General features: G+C 47.9%; 1 protein-coding gene across 1 annotated transcript in view; it reads left to right on the top strand.

Annotated features, from left to right (window-relative positions):
* The window catches only part of CELF6 (CUGBP, Elav-like family member 6), a 247,289-nt gene that overhangs the window by 408 nt on the left and 231,296 nt on the right, over positions 1-15,585 (top strand). The window lies entirely within an intron of this gene.

Raw genomic sequence — 15,585 nt, 5'->3', positions numbered from 1 at the left:
CACGGGAGGGGCGGGCAGGGGAAGGGAGGGGGAGAGCAGCCCCCCCTCAACCCCCTCCCTCCCCCCTCCTCTTCTCCCTCCGGTGCCAGCTCTCTTCAAAACACAGACATGTGATGAGTAATTATGTGTGTAAAGTTGGGTCACGTGAGGAGAGGAGAGTGTGAGGACGCGCACGCATGTGCGGGAGGGTCCCGTGGTGGTGGTGGTGGGTCGGGAACGGGTCCCTAAGACCAGGACACCCACCCCTTCTGGATCCGGAGCAGGCTGGCTCCACTCAACTGGCCACATGTTTTCTCCCCCCCCCCGTTTCCGTTATTGTGTTTGCAAAGTTGGGCGGGCGGGAGGGGGGGGAGAAGCGTGCGGACTGGCCAGGGAATGAACCTGGGGAGCAAGAAGAGGTGGGGAGGGGCCTTTGGGAAAGACTGACAGGGGGGTCTTCGGGAGGGGCGTCCATCAGGTCTCGAGTTCCTTGCAAAGGTGGGTCCATTGACAAAGCGTGTGCATCGGTGCTGCGGGCAGGAGTGGGAACTGGCAGGCGGTTCTGGCGCCTGTGTGGGTCAACGCGGAACAAGGAAATAGACCCCAGCAATGCTCCCTCTAAGCTGTGGAGTCTTGTGAGCAAAAATTCTACTATGTGAGCTAAGACAAAAATGTGTGAGCCAGAGACTAAACAACTCTGACCTTGCTCACACTAACTCAGCTTGGAGGGAACACTGGACTCCAGTGGTGGCTGCATCTAGAGCAGCCCTGAGGAGATCAGCTAGAGTAGAGGTCATGGGGGGGAGTGAGAGGTAGTTGTGAATTTCCTGTGTTCCGTAGGGGGTTGGACTAGATGGCCCTTGAGAGTCCCTTCGAGCTCTCTTTCTAACTCAGGCCCATTAAATGGGGCTTCCTCCCAGGAAAGTGTCCTTAGGACTGCACTTGTTAGCATAGCTGAAAAAGGTCACCAGCTCCTTTCCTCTTGCTGACTTAATTTGTGCACAAAGGTGGAAAGTTAAGTGTGTGTGCCCGTCTCTGTGTGGAAGTTTCGTCTTGCCTCCAGGAAGCATCATGGAACTAACTGAATTATAGTCTCCTTTCACCTTGACAAGTATGTATTTTTGTTTTTTATTTATTTATTTTCAAATTGGATAGTACATTTCCTATCTGGGGAATACCGCTTTCTTTTGCTTTGAAGTTAGGGAGGAAACAGTGCTGAACAAGGAGTAAGGTGGGGCTGTGTTTAGCTTTGGCTGGTTCCCAAGTCTGTGTTGGATGCATAAAGGGGGCGGGGAATCCGAAATGCAAAATAGGAATAGAACAGACCCCGGGAGGTGTTCTTAAATGCATGGAATCTGTCCCAGTGGGAGCAGCACTGGCCTCCAGATTTTCTTTGAACTCCATCGACAAAAACAGAGGTGGGAGAAAAAAAACCTTGATAATAAAAACATTACTTAGGATGTGTGTTAGCATTGATTGTAATGACAAATATGGAGCGTATAAGGGATTGTGGTGGGGACAGCAATCCAGAAATGTCCTCTTCGTTCAGCATACAATCCGTTCTTAGATGTTCAACGAAGTCTTTTTGGTGAAGTTTCAGTGGGTATCTGTGCAGGTCTGCAAAAGAACAAGATGGGTTACCCATGTTAGTCTGTCTGTAGCAGCAGAAAAGAGCAGGAGTCCAGTAGCACCTTAAAGGCTACACATTTGTGGCAGGGGAGGAGCTTTTGTGAGACTGAAGAAGTGAGGAGTGACTCACAAAAGACCCAACCCTGCCATGAATTCTGTTAGTCTTTAAGGTGTTACCAAACTCTTGCTCTTTTCAGATCTGTAGAAGTGAGCAGAGACTCACAAAATCTCATGCCCTGCCACAAGTTTTGTTCAGTCTTTCAGGTGCTCCTGGACTCTTGCTCTTTTCAGAACCGAAAAAGTGAGCAGTGACTCACGAAAGCTCCTCCCCTGCCACAAATTTTGTTAAGTCTTGAAGGTGCTACCGGACTCTTGCACTTTTCTGTTGGTACAGACAAACACGGCTACCCATCCTGATCTATCTCCATGGAGGGCACCACATTTAGCCATACAGGATGGAAGTACATCAGCCTTGTGATTATAAAGACAGATCGAGTCACATTCTAGCTGTATCTGAAAAAGTGAGCAGTGACTCACGAGAGGGCCTATTCTGCCACCAGTTTTGTTAGTCTTTCAGGTGCTCCTGGACTCTTGCTCTTTAGAACTTTAGATCTGAAAAGCGCCTATCCTGCCACCAGTTCTGTTAGTCTTTCAGGTGCTCCTGGACTCTTGCTCTTTAGAACTTTAGATCTGAAAAGCGCCTATCCTGCCACCAGTTCTGTTAGTCTTTCAGGTGCTCCTGGACTCTTGCTCTTTAGAACTTTAGATCTGAAAAGCGCCTATCCTGCCACCAGTTCTGTTAGTCTTTCAGGTGCTCCTGGACTCTTGCTCTTTAGAACTTTAGATCTGAAAAGCGCCTATCCTGCCACCAGTTCTGTTAGTCTTTCAGGTGCTCCTGGACTCTTGCTCTTTAGAACTTTAGATCTGAAAAGCGCCTATCCTGCCACCAGTTCTGTTAGTCTTTCAGGTGCTCCTGGACTCTTGCTCTTTAGAACTTTAGATCTGAAAAGCGCCTATCCTGCCACCAGTTCTGTTAGTCTTTCAGGTGCTCCTGGACTCTTGCTCTTTAGAACTTTAGATCTGAAAAGCGCCTATCCTGCCACCAGTTCTGTTAGTCTTTCAGGTGCTCCTGGACTCTTGCTCTTTAGAACTTTAGATCTGAAAAGCGCCTATCCTGCCACCAGTTCTGTTAGTCTTTCAGGTGCTCCTGGACTCTTGCTCTTTAGAACTTTAGATCTGAAAAGCGCCTATCCTGCCACCAGTTCTGTTAGTCTTTCAGGTGCTCCTGGACTCTTGCTCTTTAGAACTTTAGATCTGAAAAGCGCCTATCCTGCCACCAGTTCTGTTAGTCTTTCAGGTGCTCCTGGACTCTTGCTCTTTAGAACTTTAGATCTGAAAAGCGCCTATCCTGCCACCAGTTCTGTTAGTCTTTCAGGTGCTCCTGGACTCTTGCTCTTTAGAACTTTAGATCTGAAAAGCGCCTATCCTGCCACCAGTTCTGTTAGTCTTTCAGGTGCTCCTGGACTCTTGCTCTTTAGAACTTTAGATCTGAAAAGCGCCTATCCTGCCACCAGTTCTGTTAGTCTTTCAGGTGCTCCTGGACTCTTGCTCTTTAGAACTTTAGATCTGAAAAGCGCCTATCCTGCCACCAGTTCTGTTAGTCTTTCAGGTGCTCCTGGACTCTTGCTCTTTAGAACTTTAGATCTGAAAAGCGCCTATCCTGCCACCAGTTCTGTTAGTCTTTCAGGTGCTCCTGGACTCTTGCTCTTTAGAACTTTAGATCTGAAAAGCGCCTATCCTGCCACCAGTTCTGTTAGTCTTTCAGGTGCTCCTGGACTCTTGCTCTTTAGAACTTTAGATCTGAAAAGCGCCTATCCTGCCACCAATTTTGTTAGTCTTTCAGGTGCTCCTGGACTCTTGCTCTTTTCAGATCTAAAGAAGTGAGCAGTGGCTCACGAAAGTGCCTATCCTGCCACCAGTTTTGTTAGTCTTTCAGGTGCTCCTGGACTCTTGCTCTTTTCAGATCTAAAGAAGTGAGCAGTGGCTCACGAAAGTGCCTATTCTGCCACCAGTTTTGTTAGTCTTTCAGGTGCTCCTGGACTCTTGCTCTTTCCAGAACTGAAGAAGTGAGCAGTGACTCACGAAAGTGCCTATCCTGCCGCCAATTTTGTTAGTCTTTCAGGTGCTCCTGGACTCTTGCTTCTTTTCTGCTGCAGTAGAAAGGGACTACCGCAAGGGACCAACAAGGATTTCAGGGGATAAGCTTTTGAGAGGCAAAGTTCCCTTTGTTAGACGTGGCAGAGTAGAAATGTAGATCTCTTTTATCCTAGCTAGGTGGACTCTCAAAAGCTTACACCCTGAAACTCTTGCTGCTCTCTGAGTTGCTACTGGACTTGGATCTAACTGCTTCCCAACAGTTGTTCATCTCCTAGAAAGCAAAAAAACTGGTTCAGTCTTCCTTAGGTCTTGAGGCAGGCGAAGACAGTCTTTTTCTCATTGGCAATGTTAATTTTTTTTTAAATTCTGTACACCAAGAATGCTCTCCTACTGATAGGTGCGCACAAAATCATAAAGTCTGCTATTAAAAGGAATTTTCAGGGCCTCTTAAGGTCAGTGTCTTGCTGTTCGCTGAAGGTGTCGTGTGAACAGGTGATGAAGAAATGTCCTGGAGTTACATCAGTGGTCAGTTTTCTTAGTTAACTGCAAAACAGTGAATGGGGGAATTAAGAGAGGAAGCCAGATCAGTTGGGCTCTGAGTCAGGTCCCCGCATTGCACTCCTTGCCTACTTTTCCTTCTTCTCGTAAGTATCTCTCCCCCCACCCCTAATTCTTCTCTGGAGATAAAATAGCTGTGTGTGTCCAACAAGCCCTGTCTTTTTCTAGAAGTCCAGCTGACCTTAAAATGACAACACATGCTGAGTTCTACAAGCACTTTTGCTGTTCGAGGGGATTTGCAAACATTGCTTTACTTTAATCCTAAAAATAATCCCCTCAAGGTGGGCCTATATTATTACCATAACCCCCAACGTTGCAGACACAAAGGTGAGGCAGAGTGACTTGACTAAGACCACCCTAGGAAATCAGTGGCAGAAGGGAGATTTGAATTCAGGGTCACCCACATCAGGACATAAGAAGATAAGAACATAAGAGAATCCAATGGTGGATCAGGCCGATGGCCCATCCAGTTCAACACTCTGTCACACAGTGGCCAAAATACCAGGTGCCATCAGGAGGTCCAGCAGTGGGACCAGGACACTAGAAGCCCTCCCACTGCTGCCCCCCACCCAAGCACCAAGAATACAGAGCATCACTTGCCCCAGACTGAGAGCTCCTATCTATACCTTGTGGCTAATAGCCACTGATGGACCTCTGCTCCATATGCTTATCCAATTCCTTCTTGAAGCCGTCCGTGCTTGTAGCCACCACCACCTCCTGTGGTAGTGAATCCCATGTGTGAATCACTCTTTGGGTGAAGAAGGACTTCCTTTTATCCGTTCTGACCCAACTGCTCAGCAATTTCATGGAGTGCCCACGAGTTCTTGTATTGTGAGAAAGGGAGAAAAGTACCTCTTTCTCTACCCGCTCTATCCCATGCATAATCTTGTACACCTCGATCATGTCACCCCTCAGTCGTAGTTTCTTCTAGCTAACGAGCCCGAAGTGCTTTAACCCCAAGCACTCACCCTTACTGTAACATATTGTCTAGGCTACATCACCTCTTAAGCCATGACTTCATGCGTATTTATATGAAAGTAAATTGTAATGAAATCTCTGGGACTCCATAGTTACTGTACTGATGACTGGGTTGTCGGTGTCCTATGAAATACGACCCTCCCAGATGATTATTTTTTAGCAGGTGGAGGTGGGTGGCATATAACGTTTCAAGGCAAGCTGGGATTTGAGATCACATCTTGTTTCAGTGCAGACCTGACTCTCAGCCACAAAACAGCAGCAATACCAGCTTTTACAACTTTTTCTGGCATGTCCATTTCAAAAAAAGCACCCCTTCTGGATGCCGAGTACAAATTGGCACGGCGGCAGATAGTTTTATCAGCTGCAAAAGAAGCAGTAAATAACTTGTCGTCAGAGAGAAAGCGAGGTTTTAATTCCCAGCCTCTCTTAAAGATGTTCCCGGAAATGCTCTGTGAAAATATATATTTGAGTCAAGTTTGAGTGTACGCATCAGAGACTGGAAACAGAGAAGGATACAGATCATGGCAATAAGCAAAAACATCAACATGTGGAGAGACGTGGAAAGCTTTTCATTTTTTGGTCCCCAAGCAAGACACCAAACCAGTTTAAACAGCGACGACACAGGCAGTTCTGTCCCAGAACAATAAAGAAATGTGTGCACGATCTTTTCTGTGTCAGACCTGAGGACTGATTGGAAGGCTTTGGGCTGAATACTCTGAGTAGTTTCGGGAAGGTCATGTGGACATTTGGCTTAAGGGTGATGGGAAAGGTCTGTGGCTCAGTGGCAGAGCCTCTGCTTGGCATGCAGAAGGTCCCCGGTTCAATCCTTGGCACCTCCGGTTAAAAGGACCAGGCAGCTGGTGATGGGAAAGACCTCTGCCTGAGACCCTGGAGAGCGTCTGCCAGGTTAAGTAGACAATACTGAACGTGATGGGCCAAGGGTGCAATTCGGTATTAGGCAGTTTCATCTGTACGAAGCCACCCATGATCCCTGAGCCGAAAAGTCCTCAACAAGCTAGTTAAACTCTTCATACAGCATCTAGCCTCCTAAGGAAAGAGAGGGAGTCTTTGCCCCTCTCTCTTTGCATACGCTGAATTCTGTCCGCATTGCTTTTTTCCTTTGCTTAATCTCCTCTGTCCCAGATATCTGTGACCGTGCAGGCCTGCATACAAATCAAACACCTCCCTCTGCTTTAAATATATCGCTCCGTCAACGCACTTACGTGTCATCATTCATCTAATTAAAAGCGGCCCTTGATTTTGTGCATCCATCCAAGTCGGCGTCTTTGGTGGTTCCTGTCTTCGCGGAGGTGAGGCGGCGATCAGACAGATGGAATAGAACTTCGGGGACGGTTTGAAATGCGTTAAGCAGTTCCGTGTCTGTCTCTGTGAAGATCACACACACACACACACACACACACACACACCAGCAGCGACAGGACTTCCATTTCCTCAGCTTTCCAACCCATCCTGTTTGGAAGGCGAGATAGTTGCACTTATTAAGAGCTATTAATACTTAATCACCTGGCAGATTTAATTGTGCCAGTATTAAAAATGCATCAATGTCAAATTTTGTGCATTAAATATTTACAGCTGGGAAGGGGGGGGGAAACCTGTTTTGCTGCTGTCTTTAATATCGTTTTAAGGAAGCTTTGGATAGGGGATCTCATGACAAAAAAAGTAGCCGAAAAGGGCGGGGAGGGGAGGATAACAGTGCACGTGGCGTGTTGTGAACCTAGCAAAATTGGGGTTGCTTGTGTTTCACGTAGGGGTTAGCGACATATCCTCACCTGGCTTCTTTTCAGCGTCCATAGAGGCAGGCAGCGTTTCTGGGATGCTCGGTTTTCCACAGGAGCTTTGCAAAGCTAGCGCATGAATGGTCCGGAGGAAACTACACCAACCTGATTCATGACAATGCAGACTTATGAAACTGCCACCCGGCTCCTTCTGGGAGTAAGAACTCATGAGTGTGAGTCATGTTGCACCGTCTTCTTTTCCATGCCTTTTGATTCACAGCATGTGCTATGGCTCCAGGAGTGTTACTCACACACCTCAGTGAGCTTAAGGAAGTCCAGAGTCACTAACCGTTGCTTAAGGGGCTAGGCAGCGCCTCTGGTGTCTGCTATGGAGGCGTCAGAAACATAGAGCTGGAAGAGCTCCCGAGGACTATTTAGTCCAACCCCTTGCACAATGCAGGAAGTTCACAGCTCCCTCCCTCGTTATCCCAGTGACCCCGGATCTATGCCTAGGACAAGGCAAAAAAATGCCAGGATCCCTGGGCCAGTCCAGCCTGGAGGAAAATCCCTTCAAGGAGAAGGAGAAGGAGAAGAATTGTGGGGGAGGTATTTGTGAATTTCCCGCATTGTGCAGGGGGTTGATTCCATGTTTATATTTATTTTTATACGTTTGAAATTTTTATATGCTTTTGATTTTGTGTTCTGATCTGCTCTCAGTCCGCTTGCAGGGAGGGTGGAGTATAAAACTGAATAATAAATAAATAATAAATAAAGAAGAGGAGGAGGAGGAAGAAGAGATTGGATTTTATACCCCACCTTTCACTCAGTGTCTCAGAGTGGCTTACAATCTCCTTCCCTTCCTTTCCTCACAGCAGACACCCTGTGAGGTAGGTGGGGTGAGTGAGAGAACTGTGACTGACCCAAGGTCACCCAGCTGGCTGCATATGGAGGAGTTCTCCAGATTAGAGTCCGCCGCTCTTAACCACCACGCCACACTGGATCTCACCCCAAAGTGATGATTGGCATTACCCTGGGCATGTAAGAAAAGGGCACGGGAGCCAAGCACGGACTCACCCCCCCCTCGTGATCTGTCTAAATTATGGGGAACATCTTTCCTTAGCCATTTGGGAATAAATGGAGAGCCAGTGTGCTTTAGTGGAGAGTCTGGCAAACTAGGACCCTGTGCAACTCAGATTCAAATCCCCATTTCTGCCATGGAAGCTTGCTGGGTGACCTTGGACCTGTCACAGGCTCTCAGCCTTGCCTTCCTCACAAGGCTGTTGTTGTGGGGAAATGGAGGGGGGGAGGCTGGTGTTCTAAAAGTAGGGTTGCCCGTCCCCAGGTCCTGGCGGGGATTTCCCCATTTTTTTTCTTTTGCCCACCCCTAAACAGCAATGTCACTGCGCAACGTCCCTGACATTATGACATCACCCGGAAGTGATGTCATCACTTTGGGGACGTCACGCTCTGGTTTGTGGGCAAAACTCTATGGTTAGAAGCCAGTCTTATCATAGAGTTTTTGCCCCAAAACCAGAGTGTTGCCCCCCACATCACCAACGTGATAACATCACTTCTGGGCGATGTCATTGCATTTGCACATCCTGGAATGCCCCCCAAATCCCCCCACCATTGTGACGAGGGGACACGGCAACCCTGTCTAAAAGTCACTTTGAACCCCAAGAGGGGGCAAAAGCAGGATATGGATAAATAAATGCAAACACAAATGGATGTTTTGGGGCACGATACTGTCTCCAAGGGCCGGCAGCCCCTGGCGCAGGCCCGTAGCTGGCCACTGTGTGAGACGGGACGCTGAACTAGATGGACCACAGGTCTGATCCAGCAGGGCTCTTCTGATGTTCTTAGGAAGGCCTCAGCCTCTAATCCCTGTTTTTGTGTCTCCAGAGGAATTGGTTGGCCACTGTGTGAGATGGGATGCTGGGCTGGACAGACCACTGGTCTGAGCCAGCAGGGCTCTTCTTATCAGGGGAAGGCCTCGGCCTCTATGTCCTGTTATTGGACGTCCAGAGGAACTGGCTGGCCACTGTGTGAGATAGGATGCTGGACTAGCTGGACCATTGGTCTGATTTAGCAGGGTCTTCTTATGTTCTTAGGAAGGCCTGAGCCTCTATGCCCTGTTGTTGGCCCTCCAGAGGAACTGGTTGGCCACTGTGTGAGACAGGATGCTGGACTAGTTGGACGACTGGTCTGATGCAGCATGGCTCTTCTTATGGTCTTATGCTCAATTGTCCCATTGAAATAAATGAGAATTAATAGTGCAGTACTTGGGACTGTGGCATCAGGCTGCATATGTGTATGTTTCCATGCGCCAATGGGCCTTCTTCAGTGGTCACCAGTACATAGATACGCATATACACCAAGAACGATTGTTGGTATAACAAGCCAGCCACAACAGGTGTCGAATGATTCTTGCACATTTTATACTGCATGGCCAAGTGGAGCATTAAGATCATGCACCTTGCTCCATGATTCCCCATGCTCGCACATTAAATAATAATAATAATAATAATAATAATAATAATAATGACAACAACAACAACAACAACAACAATAATAATACATTTCAATTTATTGATCGCTCAATCCGGCAGAGTTGCTGGTTCTGAGCGATTTTACAGTTACACGGTTTCACACAAGGGACTAACAATTTTATAGGGGTAAGGGAGGACAACATATAATTCTTTAAATCGCACACATTTTGCAGCCGACGGGGATTTTTTGTTCAGCTGTAGGCTTCAGACATGTTCCGGAGGCATTCACTTTTTGGCTTGGCTTGATGACGTTGGTTCTTCCTGGGCTGCTTTGAATCGTAGCGCCGCACTGCCACCGCCTGGCTGGATTGGCCCATTACAGGCTTCTTAATGCCAAAGAGGTCTTTTTATCAGGCTTCCGAGCTTACGAGCTGGACATTCCATGGTTGTAAATTACAGCTAATTTGGGCCATTCGTTCCCTTTGTGGTGTGTAGGTATACATCCACCAGCAATCTGACAAAATACCCCAATATTCATTTTTAACATTGTTCCCGCTCAGTCTTTGCAGTAGCTAATTCAAGTTTTGGTTTGGGGTTGTTAAGGTTGCCGGGTCACCCCTGGCCACTGGTGAGGGATTGGGGGTGTAGGGTGGCCAGATCCAGGTTGGGAACTCCTAGAGATTTGGGGATGGAGCCTGGAGAGGACAGGGACCTCAGTGGGGTAAAGGTAAAGGTACAGGTTCCCTTGCTCGAAAGCCAGTCGAATCCAACTCTAGGGTTGCGGTGCTCATCTCCGTTTCAAAGCCAAAGAGCCAGCGCTGTCTGAAGACGTTTCCGTGGTCATGTGGCCGGCTTGACTAAACACCAAGGCACACGGAACGCTGTTACCTTCCCACCAAAGTGGTACCTATTTATCTACTTGCAATTTCTTGCTTTCGAACTGCTAGGTTGGCAGGAGCTGGAACTAGAGATGGGAGTGGGGTACAGTGACATAAAATCTACTGTCCAAAACAGCCATTTTCTCCAGGGGATGTGCAATCTAGAGATGAGCTATAATTTGAAGGGATCTCCAGGTCCTCCCTGGAGGCTGGCATCCCTAGCTGCATTCCCTTTTTTGATGTATCCAGAGCAGACTGATTCAAAACACAGAGAACCCCTGGGGCGTTTGCCAGAGTCTTTGTGGATAAAATTACTCGAATCCGTCCTGATTTGGGACGTCCCTGTTGAAACAAGAGGCTGTAGCAGCTTCCCCCTGTCGGATTTTGTGGGCAAATCTCAGTTGCTGACATGTGTTAGGATCAGGGCTCTTTTTTTGGGGGGGGGGGAAGAGGGGCTGGAACTCTCAAGAGGAAACTGACGTTTTCAACCTGTATGCTGAAAAGTCATAAACTTTTTAACATTTTAAAAAGCCTTTTGTCGAAGAGGTTCTGGAACTCTGTTCAAGCACGTTCCCCCAGGGGAAAAAGCCCTGGTGAGGATAGAGAATTTCTGGGAATCGAACCATGTTTCGCTACTGTGACTGGTTGAGAGGGTAAGGGGTACAGGAGGGCAGAGAGAGCTAGCTTCTTGAATCTGGGCTCTGCATCTTCCTTGACCACCCGGTCGCAAAATGAGGCAGGGAGGGAGAATGGCCTTGCTCTCCATTCAAGTTGGGTACAAAGGATGTGACTGGAAAAGCTGCAACTTTGCCTAACGAGGAAGGCAGTCACCCACGGTCACTTCCGGGCACTCATGGGTGATGGATCCACTTCAGTCTGGCTGCTGGCGAGGAGGAGGAGGAGAAGGAGAAGAAGAAGAGGAGAAGGAGGAGATTGGATTTATACCTAGAGATGTAAAATTTCTGGAAATTTTGAAGCTCGGAAAAAACCCTGTTTTTCCCCCCGTTTTTTTCCGGGAGAAAACGGAAATTTTCGGAAAAATGGAAAAAAATGCTACATTAGCCTTTTTTTTTGTCTTTTCTAGATTGAAAGTCATTCTGTTACTTTAGGAACATAAAATATGACTATGGACATTTTTACTTGGCATGAAATGATCACAACTAGCATATTAAAAATATAGTGTATCCAAACAATTATTACAAACAGAATACCCACCCACATGCAAAAACAAAACTGAAACCTTTTTATTTTCTTCTGACAATACCACCTCCTAAAGGAAGAAATGCATCTTGTTCTTGCATTGGAGAGTTCAGTTTGTAACCTAGGACTTGCTTGTCCTCAGTGCACAGAAATTAGATCAATCTGATACCATATATATATATTTTAGAAATGATTTGGAAAATATTTGAACACCTTGTCTTAAAATACTTTATTCATCATGTTAAAATAAAACATTCCATAATCAATTTTTTTCTTTTCTTTTTTCGATTTTTCCAATTTTTCGGAAAAAAACAACAAAAAAGGCTTCAGGAAAAAAACCCGTTTCCCCCCCCCTGAATTTTTCCGTTTTTTCCCCCGGACCTTCACATCTCTATTTATACCCCGCCCTTCACTACCCAAGGGAGTCTCAGAGCGGCTGACAAACTCCTTTCCCTTCCCCTCCCCACCACAGACACCCTGTGAGGTAAAAGAAGAAGAAGAAGAGACTGGATTTATACCCTGCCCTTCACTACCCAAAGGTGTCTCAGAGCGGCTTACAAACTCCTTCCCCTTTCCCTCCCCACCACAGACACCCTGTGAGGTAAAAGAAGAAGAAGAGACTGGATTTATACCCCGCCCTTCACTCCCCAAAGGTGTCTCAGAGCGGCTGACAAACTCCTTTCCCTTCCCCTCCCTACCACAGACACCCTGTGAGGTAAAAGAAGAAGAAGAAGAGACTGGATTTATACCCCGCCCTTCACTACCCAAGGGAGTCTCAGAGCGGCTGACAAACTCCTTTCCCTTCCCCTCCCCACCACAGACACCCTGTGAGGTAAAAGAAGAAGAAGAAGAGATTGGATGTATACCCCGCCCTTCACTACCCAAAGGAGTCTCAGAGCGGCTGACAAACTCCTTTCCCTTCCCCTCCCCACCACAGACACCCTGTGAGGTAAGCCGCTCAGTAAGCCACTCGGAGACTCCTCTGGGTAGTGAAGGGCGGGGTATAAATCCAATCTCTCCTCCTCCTTCCGTCCAGAGCTAGTTCCATGGGATATAGAACATAGTGTTTAGTCCGCCTGGGGTGGCATTCAAGATGTTAGTGTGCAACTTTGAAGGCTTGTGTGGCTTGGGTCCCCCTGACCTGGATGGCCCAGGCTAGCCAAGTCTCCTTAGCTCTTGGGAGCTTTGCAGGGTCAGGCCTTGTCAGACCGTGGTTTGGCGACCACCAAGGAAGCCCAGGGCTGTTCTGCAGAGGCAGGCAATGGCAAGCCACCTCTGCTCACCTCATGCCTTGAAAGCCCAACGGGGTTGAGGTAAGAAGCTAAGCAAGGTCAGCTGTGGTTAGTCCTTGGATGGGAGGCCACCAAGGAAGTCCAGGGTTGCTGCGCAGAGGCAGGCAGTGGCGAACCACCTCTGTTAGTCTCTTCCCTCGAAAACCCTACAGGCAGGCCTTAAGAGCTAAGCAGGGTCGGCCCTGGCTAGTATTTGGACAGGAGCCGGGGTCATTTTGTAGAAAAGGAGGTGCAGGAGCTCATTAGCATAACTCATTAGCATAACTTATTTGCATAGGCCCCACCCCCTGCCATCACCGGAAGTGTGTCGGAAGGCAACACCCACCGCTCAGGCTCCACTGGACTGTTTTGGATTGCTAGCTATTGGGGGCGGGGGGAGTGCGCAGATCTCGTTCCGTGCGCCTTGGTGTTTAGTCATGCCGGCCACATGACCACGGAAACGTCTTCGGACAGCGCTGGCTCTTCGGCTTTGAAACGGAGATGAGGACCGCAACCCTAGAGTCGGATTCGACTGGCTTTCAAGCAAGGGAACCTTTACCTTTACTTTAACTCCTCCATGCCCTGACCAAGGTAGCCCGATCTCATCTGATCTCAGAAGTTAAGCAGTGTCAATCCTGGTTAGTATTTGTATGGGAGACCACCAGGGAAGTCCAGAGTTGCTATGCAGTGGCAGGCAATGACACACCACCTCTGTTTTTCTTTTGCCTTGAAAACACTATGGGTTGGCATAAATAGGCTGCAGCTTCACGCTGTTTTCCCCACGTGACCTAGGTCAAAGAGCATTTCCCCTCCCCATGTGTTTTCTCCTTGTGATTGAAGATCAGGAGAGGTCTTTATTGCATACCAGCACTTTCTAATCTCCATTGGTTACTACCGAGGTGAAGGTATTTTCACTGGCGGCCCCTCTCTTGTGGAGCTACACCAGAAACATCTAAACGAGCCAATGAGAAAGACACATTTCAACACATTCTTATTTCACAAAAGCTTTATGTCCTAATCTCATGGAATAGTCCTGTACAAATCCTCTTTGATTGCTGTTATTGTCGGGGACAGATTGTTTTCAAAGTCAATTCCTTTCTTCCCGTTGTTACTGTATTTTGTTACTATGCAAGCCACCTTGAGGTCTTTGTTGTTCTAAAAAGACATTTTTTTATAGAAAAAATAAAGAAATTAGAGAGAGGGGGAGAGAGAGAGAGATCGCATCCTGGAAACCCAAAGTGCATCTGACATACCAAAGGGAAGTAAATTCCAAAGAGCTTTGGTGCCAATTCTAAGAAGGTCTACTCAGGAGTAAGTCCCATTTCATTCACTGGGGCTTATTCCTAGGAAAGGGATCCTAGGAGCACAGCATTCCTAGGAAAGGGATCCTAGGAGCTACAGCAGGGCATCTCCCCCCCCCCAACTTACTGCCCAGGCCTTCCGACTTCCCATCCAGCTGGTTAATTTCATTTTATTTTTCATGTGTGCCACTGCCAAGCTGAGCCATTGTCCTCCCCTGCCTGCCAGCAGTGTACCTCTGTCTGGCTGCAGGCGAGACACCCCCCAGGGTACGTTCGCTCCCTGTTCCAGCCCCGCATGTGATTTTTCTTTGGGGCCTCTGGCCGATGGCAAACGGCTGGACTCCACGGTAGGATCCAGCAGAGGCGATTCTGGACGTTCCCATTCGTTCATCCGCTCGGTGTGATCTCTCTCTCTCTCTCTGTGTATGTTCTTTTACTCTCTCATTGCTCCTGACACAGCCTGGGTGTGTGCGTGCGGGGGTGTCCCCCGACTTATTTAAATGCCCCACTGAAGTAAAAAAAAAAATCCAGGCTAGTGTTCCCTCTAAGCTGAGTTAGTGTGAGCTAACTCACAGTTTTTTAGCCTCCGGCTCACACTTTTTTGTCTCAGCTCAGGAAGGAGGGCTCCCGGGCAAACTGATTTCTGCAGCAGCCAAATCGCCCGCTCACAACTTTAATGCCAGTAGCTCACAAAGTAGAATTTTTGCTCACAAAACTCCACGGCTTAGAGGGAGCATCGGCTACGGCCCTGACAGCATTCTTCTGTGGAAGCAAAACCAGGAAGGAATCTTGCAGTACTTTAAAGACTGCTAATTAACCATACGATCCTAAGTAGGGTTAGTCTGGTCTAAGATAACGGAAAACAAAGTGTTTACGCTGGAGTAATCTCTGACTACTTTAACCACCTGGGGGTGGGTTGGGAAATACCTGGAGATTTTGGGGGTGGAGCCTGAGAAGGTCAGGGTTTGGGGAGGGGAGGGGAGGGGCTTCAATGGAGTATAATGCCAGAGAGTTCACCTTCCAAAGCAGCCATTTTCTACAGGTGAAATAGTCTCAGTTGCCTGGAGATCCATTGTAATAGTGGGCGACAGGGCTATTTTTGGGCAGGAACGCACAGGAACGGAGTTCTGGCTGGCTCCCGAGTTGGCCACGCCCAGCAGGAACTCATTAGCATAATAGGCCACATCCAACAGCAGAAACTCATTAGGATTGGCTACAGTAGGCGTGTGTGGCCTAACATGCAAAGGAGTTCCTGCTACAAAAAAAAAGGCCCTGGGTTTTGACCACAAACAAGGTAAACAGAATAAGAAGCAAAAGGTGGGTGTGGCTGGATGACCACACTTCTGGTAACATGGGGGTGCGACCCAATGTGCTAATGAGCTGCGCTGTCAGGGGTGTGGCCCAATATG

The sequence above is a fragment of the Gekko japonicus genome, unplaced genomic scaffold, assembly GCF_001447785.1.
Source record: "Gekko japonicus isolate JY-2015 unplaced genomic scaffold, Gekko_japonicus_V1.1 scaffold1843, whole genome shotgun sequence".
Taxonomy (NCBI): Eukaryota; Metazoa; Chordata; class Lepidosauria; order Squamata; family Gekkonidae; genus Gekko; species Gekko japonicus.
The sequence above is the reverse complement of the archived record's forward strand: the minus strand, read 5'-3'. Positions and strand labels throughout refer to the sequence as shown.